This window comes from Monodon monoceros, unplaced genomic scaffold (genome assembly GCF_005190385.1).
Source record: "Monodon monoceros isolate NGI ecotype Baffin Bay Population unplaced genomic scaffold, NGI_Narwhal_1 Super_Scaffold_16, whole genome shotgun sequence".
In the NCBI taxonomy this organism is placed as follows: domain Eukaryota; kingdom Metazoa; phylum Chordata; class Mammalia; order Artiodactyla; family Monodontidae; genus Monodon; species Monodon monoceros.
The window spans coordinates 66160267-66173071 of record NW_021703772.1 but is presented as its reverse complement, the minus strand read 5'-3'; the positions used below and the strand labels follow the sequence as shown (position 1 = coordinate 66173071).

Below are 12805 nucleotides of genomic sequence, written 5' to 3'. Positions count from 1 at the left end.
ATGGAAAAAAAAAACCATATAGCATTTGATAGAAGGTAAGAGTGAGGCAGGAAGAGTCCATATGGTGGAGACTCTTGGGACCATGCTAAGTATCCTGATAGTGAGTCATGCAGGAGTTTAGCGGGGTGGGGGGGGGAGGGGGAGTGTTCCTTGATTACACTTCTGTTTGCGATTGCCCACCCAGTGCCAGGTGTAAAGAGGGAGACCAGGGACTAGACCAGCACAGTGGTCCAGCTCAGTGAAAATGCCTGGGCAAAGACAGCAGTAGTAGGGATGCAGCTAAATGGGCAGAACTAAGAAATATTTGGTGGAGGAGTCAGGGCTTAATTAGGTGGAATTAAGAGTAAGGGCAGGAAAGCACTGAGAGTGATTCCAAGTTTCTTGGCTTCTGCAACGGGGATGGTGTTGCTGGACTAAGATATGGAACATGCGAGAGAAGCAGGTCTGGTGGGGATGACTTCAGGTTCATTGTCTGACACAGTGACTTTGAGATGCCTCAGGGAAATCCAAGTGACAAAATGAGTCTGAAGTCTAAAGAGAGATCAAGGCTGGAGATGCAGACATAGAGGTCATCTGCATAAAAGTGAAAATCAAACCCTGAGAATGGATCAGACTGCCAAGGCAAGAACGGGGAACAGGGAGCAGTGGGTGGAGAATGCTGGGGAATGGCTGCAGGAAAGAGGGCTGGATGAAGAGGAACCTGCCATGGCAACCAAGAATCAAAAGTCGGAAAAGTGGAAGATGCCTAGGGGAGTTTGATGCAAGTGACAGAAATAGAACACTTAAAAAGGGCTGAAAAATTTTTAAGGGATAGTTTCTTCTGGAAAGGTCAGTTCTAAAGGAATGATGGAAGCAGATGCCTTATGGAAGAATAGATGAGAGATGACAAATTACAGTAATTTTCCAAATTATTGGATATAAAGAGAGAAGTGGAGTAATATCAAGATAGCAGTGCAAAAAGTGCTTTGTTTCATTTTTCAAATGAAATGAGAAGGTGTGTTCTGGGTTGGTATTTATCCTATACACATTGAAATTATTCACTAGTTGCTTATGGCTCCTACTAGATCCGATAGGCAGATTTATCTATTCTGATTCCATGGTGGAATCTATTCCGATCTATTCAGAATCTAGAGTCAGCAGTCAGTGTCCAGGGTCATTGTTAAATATTTTTTATATTCTCCTTAGTGTGATTATAGGCTAAAGGGAAGAAAGTAGAAAAGGAATGGCTGAAGATATGGGAAAATGGCAATTATTCATAGCAAAGGTTAGCAAACTATGGCTGAGAGCCAAATGTGGCCTACTACTTCTTTTTGTATGACCCTCAAATAACGGTTTAACGTTTTTTAACGATTGAAAAAATAAGAAGAACGTTTCATGACCCATAACGATTTCATGAAATTCAAATTTCAGTGCCCATATATAAAATTTTATTGGAACACAGACAAATCAGTTTGTTTACATACCATCTACAGCTGCTTTTGCATTGCAACAACAGAGTTGAATAGTTGCAACAGAGACCATATGTCTTGCAAAAGCCTAAAATATTTATTATCTGGTTTATTACAGAAAAAACTTGTTGACCACTGATTTATAGTACAATTCTTGAGAAGAGAGAGGGAGAAGATGGGATCAAGGGCACATGCAGAGGTATTGGCCTTGAACAGGAAAAAAGATGCTTCATCCTACAAAACGGGGAAAGGATGATAGGATTGTGCAAATATAAGCAGTTTTGTAGGGGCTGGAGGAGAAAGAGGTGGGGGCTCGTCCCCACCACATACACCTCACACTCTAAGTGAAATGTGTTAGCTGCCATCGATCATGACATTCTAGAGGACAAAAACTGTGTCGTATTCATCTCTGTCTTCCCCACAGCTTTCAGCACAGAACCTTTCTTTCAGCCACTCTCACTAAATATTTAATTGAATCCCAGGTGAAACTCTATTATAAGCGCATTCCTAGAAACCTCTGACTTTAGGGCCTTGCATTTAATTCTCTTACTATCTGAGCCCACATTTATTCAAGTTTGATGTTATGTTTAGAGGTGTAAAGAAAATGGAAGCTGACTTCTTATTCAGTTAATTTCCAGTTCACTAAATGGAGTCCATATAGTCAGAAAGAGTTAATATTCTTATTAAAATTGTTCTGTTTTTCCCTTTTTTCAGCTGGAATAGTTTTGTATATCAGTAAGGTGTTTTAAGAATAAATACTATACAAGTATAAGTCATTAATACAGATTTTTTTTAAAGCTACTAACAATGTAAAAAGAAAATAGGAACCACAGGGAAGTTTAAAAGTTAAAGGGGAAAAATTATTATAGAGTAGCATATATGACAACCCTTAGTTATTTTATTTAGCCAGCATGGTGAGTTTTAAGAGTTTGAATTTTAACACGCTTGGGTATACACTACTCATTCACTGCCATTGTCACAGTTGCTACTGTCTTATACCTGCTCATATGAATATATTGCCAGCCCGGACCTGAAAAGTATTTAAATTTATAATTGCTAATGAAGAGTTATCTGAAAGCACAGAACGGTACAGATGACCAGCTCGAGGTTTATCTTCATCATGGCTTAAATATACATGCACACATATCCATACAAGAATATTTACATGAATATACATAAATTCACCCCAATCAGCCCAATCATCAGCTCTCCCTTGTTTGCTTAAAAAGTAACAGCATGACAGTGGTAATCATATTACAATATATAAATATATCAAACCAACACGTTGTACACTTTAAACTTTCACAATGTTATGTGCCAATTATAAGTCAACAAATAAGCACCAAAATAAAAAAAAAGTAACAGCATGTTTGTGAAAGTGTCTATTTTACCTATTAATCTATTGTGAAAATTAATTTTGCAAACACTCAGTTATCTAATGTTCTTTAGCCCCCCGATAAATCTTTCCATCTCCGAAGGGAGCTATACATGTGACGACCTATAATGATATTCATCTTGGCATGATCATCGTTATAGTAATCTTCTAGTAAGGCATAGACTGCTGAAAAGAATACTCTGAAGTGACTGATGATAGCGTTATAATGCCCAGTGACAGAGAACATATCTATACATTCAAAGTAATAGTAACTAGGCACATTTACACACTCCCAGGCTGCCGCCTCTAATCTAGAAACTTGTCTAACAGATGTAAAGTACAGCACAAACTTGCAGTAAAATGATGTGTCAGGAGCTTTGGGGGAGAAAAAGAGAGAGAGAGAGAGAGAGAGAGAGGACATATGCAAAGGAAAAAAAAAAGCAAAATATTTTGCCTATTAATCAATTCATGGGATATGAGAATTGGAAAATGGGAGTTTTTGTTTCTTCTTTCCAACTGTATTATTTTTCAACAAATACAAAATTTTGGTTCTTTGCCACTTTCTTCAATAAATCACTCTGGTACCAGAAAAAAAATCCCCAAACAAAGCAGTGCATGGTCTGTGAAGGTGACAGAAACATCAATAAAAATAGTCAGTTTAACTGTTGATCTCTATTGATAGAGGTGTACCTTTAAGATCACTTGTTCTAAATGGTATCAAACTCCTCATAGGTAAAGGCTAGGAGGAACAGGATATGGTTGCAGCTGAACATGCTTTTCATTAAGTATCTTACTTCAGGCTTTCTATCTGAACAACATTTAAATGCATTAGACCAGGGTAAATGTTGGGAAGCTGACATTTTTTTAAAAAAATGAACAAAACGTAATTTATTAGCAGACTGTTCTCTGGAAGGAGTCCCAGTTATTTACAAGTAAAGAAAAGGGATGTATAATAGAACTAATAGTTGTACTAATGAGCAAAATCAGGTTCTATTGTCACCATTTAGTTTTGACACATTAGAATTTAAGGGAATATAACTAAATTGAGATCTATAAGAATGGAAAAGTGTTAAATTTGCATTTTAAGCCATCTTTCTAGTCTCCTGTTTGTCCCATATTATGGAATTACTCTGCATGTGATACTTTTTCAAACCCAGTATCATTTTTTATTCATCCTTATCCAAGGACAAAAGGTTATAGTTAGGTCCTATTTCTTGTCTTAGAGAGCTCACAAACTTATTTTATCTGGAAATTTCCTCTTGTTAAATGATGGGATCAATGGACTTCTCCCCTAAAAATATATTTTTAATAGGAGTGTCAATTTTATATAGTATACATATACTCCCAGGAGCAGAGGAAGTTGCTTAGTGACTTCTGTAAAGCTTTTTTGAAAATGACCCATGGTACTGATCTGTGTAGTAAGAAAATCAGGGAGTTACGACTGCTTTTTAGCACTCACCTCAAACATACTTTTCATAATATCCTGTGAACAATCCTTATATGCCCATCTCTTTTCCTGCATCTTCGTCTATCATGTTATTCTATAGCCAACCCAAGCTCTATGCTATCTTTTCTCTCTACCCTTAAGCCATGTGGTTCTCACTGAGTGATTCCATTCATGCCCCGCAGCCCCTGCATCTCCTGTGACAGTGTCTACCCAAACCACTGGAAGCCTGGCTACCATGCTGAGCTTGAGTTATTCAAATCACTGTTTTTGATAAGAAGAAAAGCAACACAGTAATCAGGTGATAAAGTACTATTTAAAAGCAAAGCTCAGCGCTTCCCTGGTGGCGCAGTAGTTGAGAGTCCACCTGCCGATGCAGGGGACACGGGTTCGTGCCCCGGTCCGGGAAGATCACACATGCTGCAGAGCGGCTAGGCCCGTGAGCCATGGCCGCTGAGCCTGCGCATCCGGAGCCTGTGCTCCGCAATGGGAGAGGCCACAATAGTGAGAGGCCCACGTACCGCAGAAGCAAAGCTCAAAATATCTGTGTATAATTTGGTTAACTACTTGATCAGATATGAAATGCAGGCCCGTATGGCAAACCAGACTTTTTCCCGTTATGTGCTTGGCTTGCAGATCTACTCTGTTAGTGATTTGCCTTTAATCTCTAAACTGTTTATTTCACTGGTGTTTATGATATGATTTGGCTCACTGAAGCTTAAACCTTTGAGGGGTAAAAAATGCTATTATTTTTATATTTAGTTATAGCTGTCCACTTTCACACAGTGCATTTAGGAACAGGAAACATCCCCTTAAACACTATCCATTTATCGAACATATAAAAGGAAAGACTTTAATTCCTTATAGTAGTTACTAAGGGCTACCACTTGTCAAATACATTTCTGCAGTTAAATAATAAAAAGCCAGAGTGTTTGATTGAAAAGAGCACTAGTCTAAGCTAAGAAAGTGGCTACTTGAAATATTTATGCCTTACTTTTCCCACCAGTAAAACTTCTTCCTTGCATGGCTACTTAAGGATGAAAAATATATTTAAAACACCTCAGGAGAAAATTCAAGTCCATCAAAAGATTGAATAAATTCAAGTTACCCAGCAAAACCCTCCCAAAGGCCATATGAAATTGGACTCATAAAGGGAGAATGGTTGAAATGTTTTTTTCTTCCTCTCCAAGAATGATTTCTTACGTTTCCAATTCAGTAACGATTCTTCTGTTTATTCTGTGCTCTTGATATTCAACAAAAAGTCATTTCGATCTTGGCAATATATTCACCGAAACCGAAAATGAACTGTTCATTTGGGTTTCATTCTCTCTGCAAATATCATAAAATTACATTTATTCTCTCTTCTATATATTTAACACCAATATTTATAAAATTCTTGCAATACAGGCCACATTATATTCTCTTTTGTCCTATGAAATTCACCACAACTAAACTGAAATCTTACTATTTTCCATAGCACAGTATGTCCCTTGCCTCAAGAGGAAAGAATAGACAGTTGTGATAGACAAAAACTGAGTAAGAAATTCCTACTTTGTAAACCCTTTTTTCTTCTGGTCCATCTGCTGTAGATTTGATGCAGGAGGGTATTCTCATCATCAATCAGTGTCTCAATAAGTATTTCTTACATTAATGGCCATTAAAGTCTAGTGAACTTAATGCTGAAAAAATATAAATACAAAGCTCTTCTATATGTAATATTAGTGTGTGGACATTTTAGTCTATCTAGCATACTTTTATTTAACACATGTCGTGAATTGGTAGAAAGCTTCTGTTTACAGAAATAGCATTCTTAAAATAGCTTACATATTGGCAGACATGTTGATCCAAAATGTGAAATGTTTGTGAAGGCCCATTAGCAAAGCCTGAATACCTCTTATGTGCAAGTGTCTGTACTCTAAAAGAAACCTACCTCTGACTTCAAAGAGACTATGTTAGACAAATAAGTACGTGCAAAATCACAGGCACTGCTCTTGGACATGGGAACAGTTGAAGCACATCTCTTCTGTATTTGGAAGAAAAGGAGGAAAGGGAGAAAAGTTGTTGGCAAAGAGGGTAGTAATGATGATTGGTACTTGAGGAAAAGGTCCAAGACGTTTTATCAGTTGGAGGAATTTTTAACAAGGCTGAAAATGTGTCACCAGCTGTGGAACAGCTACAAGAGGAGAAAAATTGCAAGGTATCCTGTCTGATCCAATTCTCATAACCCTGTTGTGATGGGTGGGAGGAGGAAGTGTGCACAATATCTCCAGCTTTTCATTTGTTTTTTATTGAAACAAGCTCAGAAAACACAAACTGGAAGCTGGTGTTAAACAATAATTCTGTCCTCTGAATAACAACCTGCATGTTGCCAGCATTATCAAACGTTATAAAGACAGCTATCTAAAAACTGTGTACGGGCTTCCCTGGTGGCGCAGTGGTTGAGAGTCCGCCTGCCGATGCAGGGGACACGGGTTCGTGCCCCGGTCCGGGAAGATCCCACATGGCGCGGAGCGGCTGGGCCCGTGAGCCATGGCCGCTGAGCCTGCGCGTCCGGAGCCTGTTGCTTCGCAACGGGAGAGGCCACAACAGTGAGAGGCCCGCGTACTGCAAAAAAAAAAAAAAAAATCATAAAAGCTGTGTACACCTTATGTCTATATTCTAAAAACATTTTTGCAAGAACTTGTGCAACAGCATTGAGCATCTCCGGTGTGAAAGGTTTGTGGTAGGCACTAAAGATATAAATATGAAAAATGTGGAGCCTTTATCTTTGAGATCCCAGTTTATTGGTATCTTTCTAGAAATGTAGACACATTAATACAGTATGGTGTTATAAAGTGGATAGTAGAGTACTAAACAAAGACACATGAAAGAGAGAGAAAGGAATGGCCTTTTCTCTCCATGTGCAAAGGATATGGAGATAGGTTTTAAAGGGAGGGCAATTTTGAGCTAAGTCTTAAAGGGGAGGCAAGAGTTGATTGATGGAGGAAATAAGAGTATAAGAAATCAGAGGACCATCTCACAGTTAATACTGGCCTGTGGACTGAGAATGGGCTTCTATTCCAGACTCTTCTATTTATAGCTAAAGATGTAGGGGTCATTACAGATTAAAAGTTGCCCCTCAAATTGTTGCCTGGGAAACACTCTCCAACTATGTTATGATTGGTTCTTTTCCAGTATACAATTAATAACTATAACAAAACCGACAATAGTATATTTAGGTTCAGAAGTTTTAGCATCATTTCTCTCTGGGATAGCAAGAAAGCAAGAGTTCCACTCCTGGACATTTGCTTTGCAGGCACTCTCCACGCATAAGGAAAATTTAGTATGAATGCATCAATATTTTCCCAATTAGATGTTTTTACCTCAGGCTTTCCAATTTTTCTGCTGTTAAATTTCAACCGGAACTACATAATGCCCAGCTGTAGATTTTCTTTTTTAATTCTCAAGGTCTTCTTCCAGTTTAAACATGTATCTCTTAGCTCTAGTGCCCTTACCATTTTTTGTGAAAATACAATCTCTCTCCTCCAGGCAAGTAAAGTAATTTATCATAATGTAGGGCTCAGCAGCCGGGTCAGAAGTAGGGTTACTCTACTCACTGAGACCTTCTTGTGCCACCTCCAGTCACCCCTTCTCGTCCACTGCCACTGAGAGAAGGCATGGGAGTAGATATGTGAATCTCTTTGCAGTACCTCAAAAGTGAATTTAGAAAAGCAGTGCAGTATGTAGTTCCTTAAAGAAAATGTTGAAAAGGAATCTGTTCATCAATCAAAAGAAATCACATCTTTAACAAAGCTGGTAGACAGGATGGCATCGTGTCCAATCCAGCCTAAGGGTGGAGTGTGGAGGCAGAGTTCAATTTCCTTCATATCTAAAGGCTTAAACTTACAGCAGTTGAAATTGTTTGAACAATATCCTTATTTGAAGAACCTAAGGGCAAGACGGGAATAAAGATGCAGACCTACTAGAGAATGGACTTGAGGATACGGGGAGGGGGAAGGGTAAGCTGGGACAAAGTGAGAGAGTGGCATGGACATATATACACTACCAAACGTAAGATAGATAGCTAGTGGCAAGCAGCCGCATAGCAGAGGGAGATCAGCTGGGTGCTTTGTGACCACCTAGAGTGTTGGGATAGGGAAGGTGGGAGGGAGGGAGATGCAAGAGGGAAGAGATATGGGGACATATGTATATGTATAACTGATTCACTTTGTTATAAAGCAGAAACTAACACACCATTGTAAAGCTATTATACTCCAATAAAGATGTTAAAAAAATATATATCCTTATTTTTAAATGCCTTTCTTACCATTAAATTAAGTTAGCATAATTAATTTTAATATAAAAGTTCTAATGTTATTAATTTTACATTGTATCAGTAACAGGAAACAGAACACTTGTAAAATATAGAGAAAGCCAAAGTCAAAAATCAAAATCACCTATTACTTAACGTCCAAAAGATAACTATTTTTTATGATTTTGATTCTACTTTTCTAATTATTTTATGCTTATAGATACTTAAAATATTGAGCCCGTAGTGTGTATATTGCTTTAAACTCACACATAGTCCCTTAATTCCTTTAATTCCTCTCCAGTCTTCTTCTATACATATTAGTTGTAATCATGTTTCTTTATATTTCTGGGAAATTTCTTCACTAATTATTTTTTAAGCATATGTATTGTTTTTACATAGTCAAAATACTGATTTCAATGGCTATCTGATATTCTACTACATTGATAAATATATATTAAGTATATTTAGGTAATTTAAAGTTGGTTTTGTTTGTTTGTTTGTTTGTTTGTTTGCGGTACACGGGCATCTCACTGCTGTGGCCTCTCCCGTTGCGGAGCACAGGCTCCGGACGCGCAGGCTCAGCGGCCATGGCTCATGGGCCCAGCCACTCCGTGGCATGTGGGATCTTCCCAGACCAGGCAGGAACCCGTGTCCCCTGCATCGGCAGGCAGACTCTCAACCACTGTGGCACCAGGGAAGCCCCTAAAGTTTTAATTATTGTGTGATTTCTTGAAATAGCTTTGTATTTAAAAACCTCATTCTTCTTGTAGCCCATTAAACCATAAATTTATTGCTGCCACCTGGTTCCACAGTGGCCATAGAATATAGTAAATTCAAATAAAGGGAAAATGGAATAATGTAGCCATAGGTGTCCTAGGTCAAAGAAATACTGTATAAATAAAATGTAATAAGCATATGTAGACAACCTTAAAGTCACCTCACTGTGAATGGCTGGGAAACAGTAGCAATATAATGCCCAATTTTGTCTCAGCCGTCATAATTGCATGTTCCATAGATAACTATCAGTAATCAAAGAGGCAAAGATCCAAATCTTGCTTTGGCTTCGAAAGAGTAGCAATAGCTGTGGTATCCCCAGTTGTTGGCTAAAGTTATCAGGAGTTATAGTATTCAGATAAAATGTATTTACCATTCTCTCTATTCTTAATCCCACATAAGAAATTCTTAGAATATCTAGAGTTTAAATGAGACTGTGATCAAAACTTGTTTTTACTGTTTATTTACAAGGCTAATGGCTTTTCTTCAATGGCATGTTGATGTTCTAAACTAAGACACATGTGACTAAGACAAGGTTCTTTAGCCTAACGACCGAATTAAATAACACCACCTTCCAATACGAAGGAACACATATGCACTATGATCACATGTGTACATAACAATCATATACTAGTATTATAAGGGTGTATAATTTCCTTCCCTCCCGAGATAAAAATCAGAGCCAAACATGCTTGGATCATGGTTTCATGTAATAGTGCTCTTTGATAAAACAGACATGAATAGTGAATACTAAACAGGAAGCCGACTATATGAACAAGGAAGAAAATGCATGCTTCATTTCAAAGAAACCAGTCACTAGCATTAATAGCAAGCCACGGGATTAAGCTCATTAAAAAATTTGCCTAAAGGATAAATCTCATTTGTTTCTTGTATTTCTTCATGTCGTATGTTTAATATAAAGCACAGAGGTGGATTTTGTGATCTGGATCATGATTTTAATCTGCATAGAACACTTTAATAATAGTTTCCTTATCTGAGTACCACAATTAAGTTCAATTGATGGTATTCCAGATTTGAAGTTTGATTGTGAAGTTGTTTTTCTTTCTTTACCTTTAATCAGGCCACTGAGAGAAATTCTGTTCTCTTAAAAGTTAGCTGTGATGGAGGGAATTGTTTATCTAGGTAATCGATTTTGTCTGTGAGCTCCTCTGCCAGGCATTGGGTACTCAGAGGTCAAGAAGGAATCTTTGTGTTCTTAGAACCATGTACTTTTGCCAGGTGCATGGTAGACATTCAATATTTACCACTGAGTGGCTCCATATCTGATATTCCTCTTGTATTTCTTTCTTTTTATTCTTTTATTTATTTTTATTTTTTTATTTTTTTTGCGGTACGTGGGCCTCTCACTGTTGTGGCCTCTCCCGTTGCGGAGCACAGGCTCCAGACGCGCAGGCTCAGCGGCCATGGCTCACGGGCCCAACCGCTCCGTGGCACGTGGGATCTTCCCGGACCGGGGCACGAACCCGTGTCCCCTGCATCGGCAGGCGGACTCTCAACCACTGCACCACCAGGGAAGCCCTCTTCCTTTCTTTTCTAATGTATTATTATCTTTAATTAAGTACAAAGACTTTCCCAATCATGTCACCTAGAGATCATTTTATCCAGTGCTCTGTTTGGCCGCCAGTCTCTTGTCTCTCTTCTCAGCAATGGTAAGGCAGATACCCCTTCCCTGGGGAAGAGAGATCCGTGGTTTGTTGTTTTTGCCAATAACAAAAATGTTGGAGAGCCAGATGGCAAAGCTGTTGCCATTGGCATCTTTCACATGAACTATATCAAAAGAAACAGAATGTCTTTTCTGGTTGGTGATCACACCAGTTCTTCCCAGGTTAGCATCTCCAGTCACCATGCTCAGGTTACCAGTGTCAAATTTGACAAAATCAGTAATCTTGCCAGTCTCCAAATCAATTTGAATGGTGTCATTTACCTTGACGAGGGGATCAGGGTAGCTGATGGTGTGAGCACCATGGGTCACCAGATGAGGGATTCCTTTTGTACCCACAAAGATCTTTCTCACGTTGCACAACTTATACTTGGCCTCCTCAGGTGTAATATGATGAATAGCAAAGCGATCCTTGTTGTCATGGATCAGACGAAAATTCTCTCCAGTCTTGTCAATACTGATGACATCCATAAAACCATCAGTGTAGGTTATATCAGTGCGAACCTTGCCATCCATCTTAATGAAACCCTGCATGCAGATCTTCTTTACTTCATCTTCTGTTAAGGCATACTTATGTCTGTTCCTTAGGAAAATGATTAGGGGGAGACATTCCTTCAGCTTGTGGGGACTTGTAGATGGACAACGAGCAAACACACTAGTCAGCTTATCCAATGCTTTGGAGTTTCTACACAATTCAGGTGCTCCTTGGGACCACAAGCCATAGCTGCACTAGGCACGAAAAGAGTTCCTCTTATATGTCTATCCTTGGTTACTGGTACCATCATCCATACTGTCTCCTAAATTAAAAATCCTAGATTCAGGGTTCCCCCTCACTCCCACTTAAGTATCTGTTGATTTATTTCCTTAATATCTTTCCTCTGCATCCCCAGGGCTGCCACTGTTTTCATTCAGAGCTTTATAACTTTTTTCTAGGATATTTCAACTGTCTCATTTGGTCTCCTTTCTTCTAGTCCCTCTCTCTAATTCATTCTCCTGAGTTACCTAATAAAACACAGTTGTAGTCAAGCCATTTAAACATCCCCTATAAGTACAAATTGATTCTTAGTTGAACTCCAAACAACCCAGCATTACAAATGCACAATCCCATATCAAGATCAAATAACGTTACCATTTTCACAGTGAAATTTTGAGTTTCTTTCACATATACATTAGTCATGCCTCAGAATCTGTATATATTATAGCTCTTCTTCCCAGAATACTCTTTTCCTTTTCCACAAAAGAACTCCTACTCATCCCTTAAGATTTATTTTCCGTGTCACCTCCTCTATGAAGCCCACTGTGACTACCTTAAGTAACATGATACCAGTAGAGCCACACTGCATTAAAGCCATACTACCTGGATTTGGATACTGACTCTGTCACCTTGGCAAGTCACTTAACCAGTCTATGCCTTAGTTGTCTCATCAATGAAATGGAGATGGTAAAAGTAATTACCTCATAGGCTTGTTGCAATGCTTATGTGAATCAATTAATACACGTAAGTAAAACACTTCAGTCTTGGTTAAGTGTTTGATAACTGTTAGCTATTTTTACATAGTTTATTCACTCCCGTCTTTATGTTCTTATAAAATTTTCAGTTAGAGAATGTATCCCATTATGCTGTATCTATCTCTTTATATAGGTCCCTACCTCTAGACGGAAAGCCACTTAGCTTGAAGACTGTGACTTATTCATCTCTTTAACCTGTCAGAGCACCAAACCAGATCCTAAGCATATAGTATTCAGTGAATGTAAAATGAATAAATGTGTGAGTGAATGAATGAATGAATGA

At 38.5% G+C, this 12805-nt stretch overlaps 1 pseudogene; it reads right to left on the bottom strand.

Annotated features, from left to right (window-relative positions):
- Nucleotides 1–10950: 10950 nt before the first annotated feature.
- On the bottom strand, nucleotides 10951–11735 carry LOC114897063 (annotated as a pseudogene).
- Nucleotides 11736–12805: the final 1070 nt, after the last annotated feature.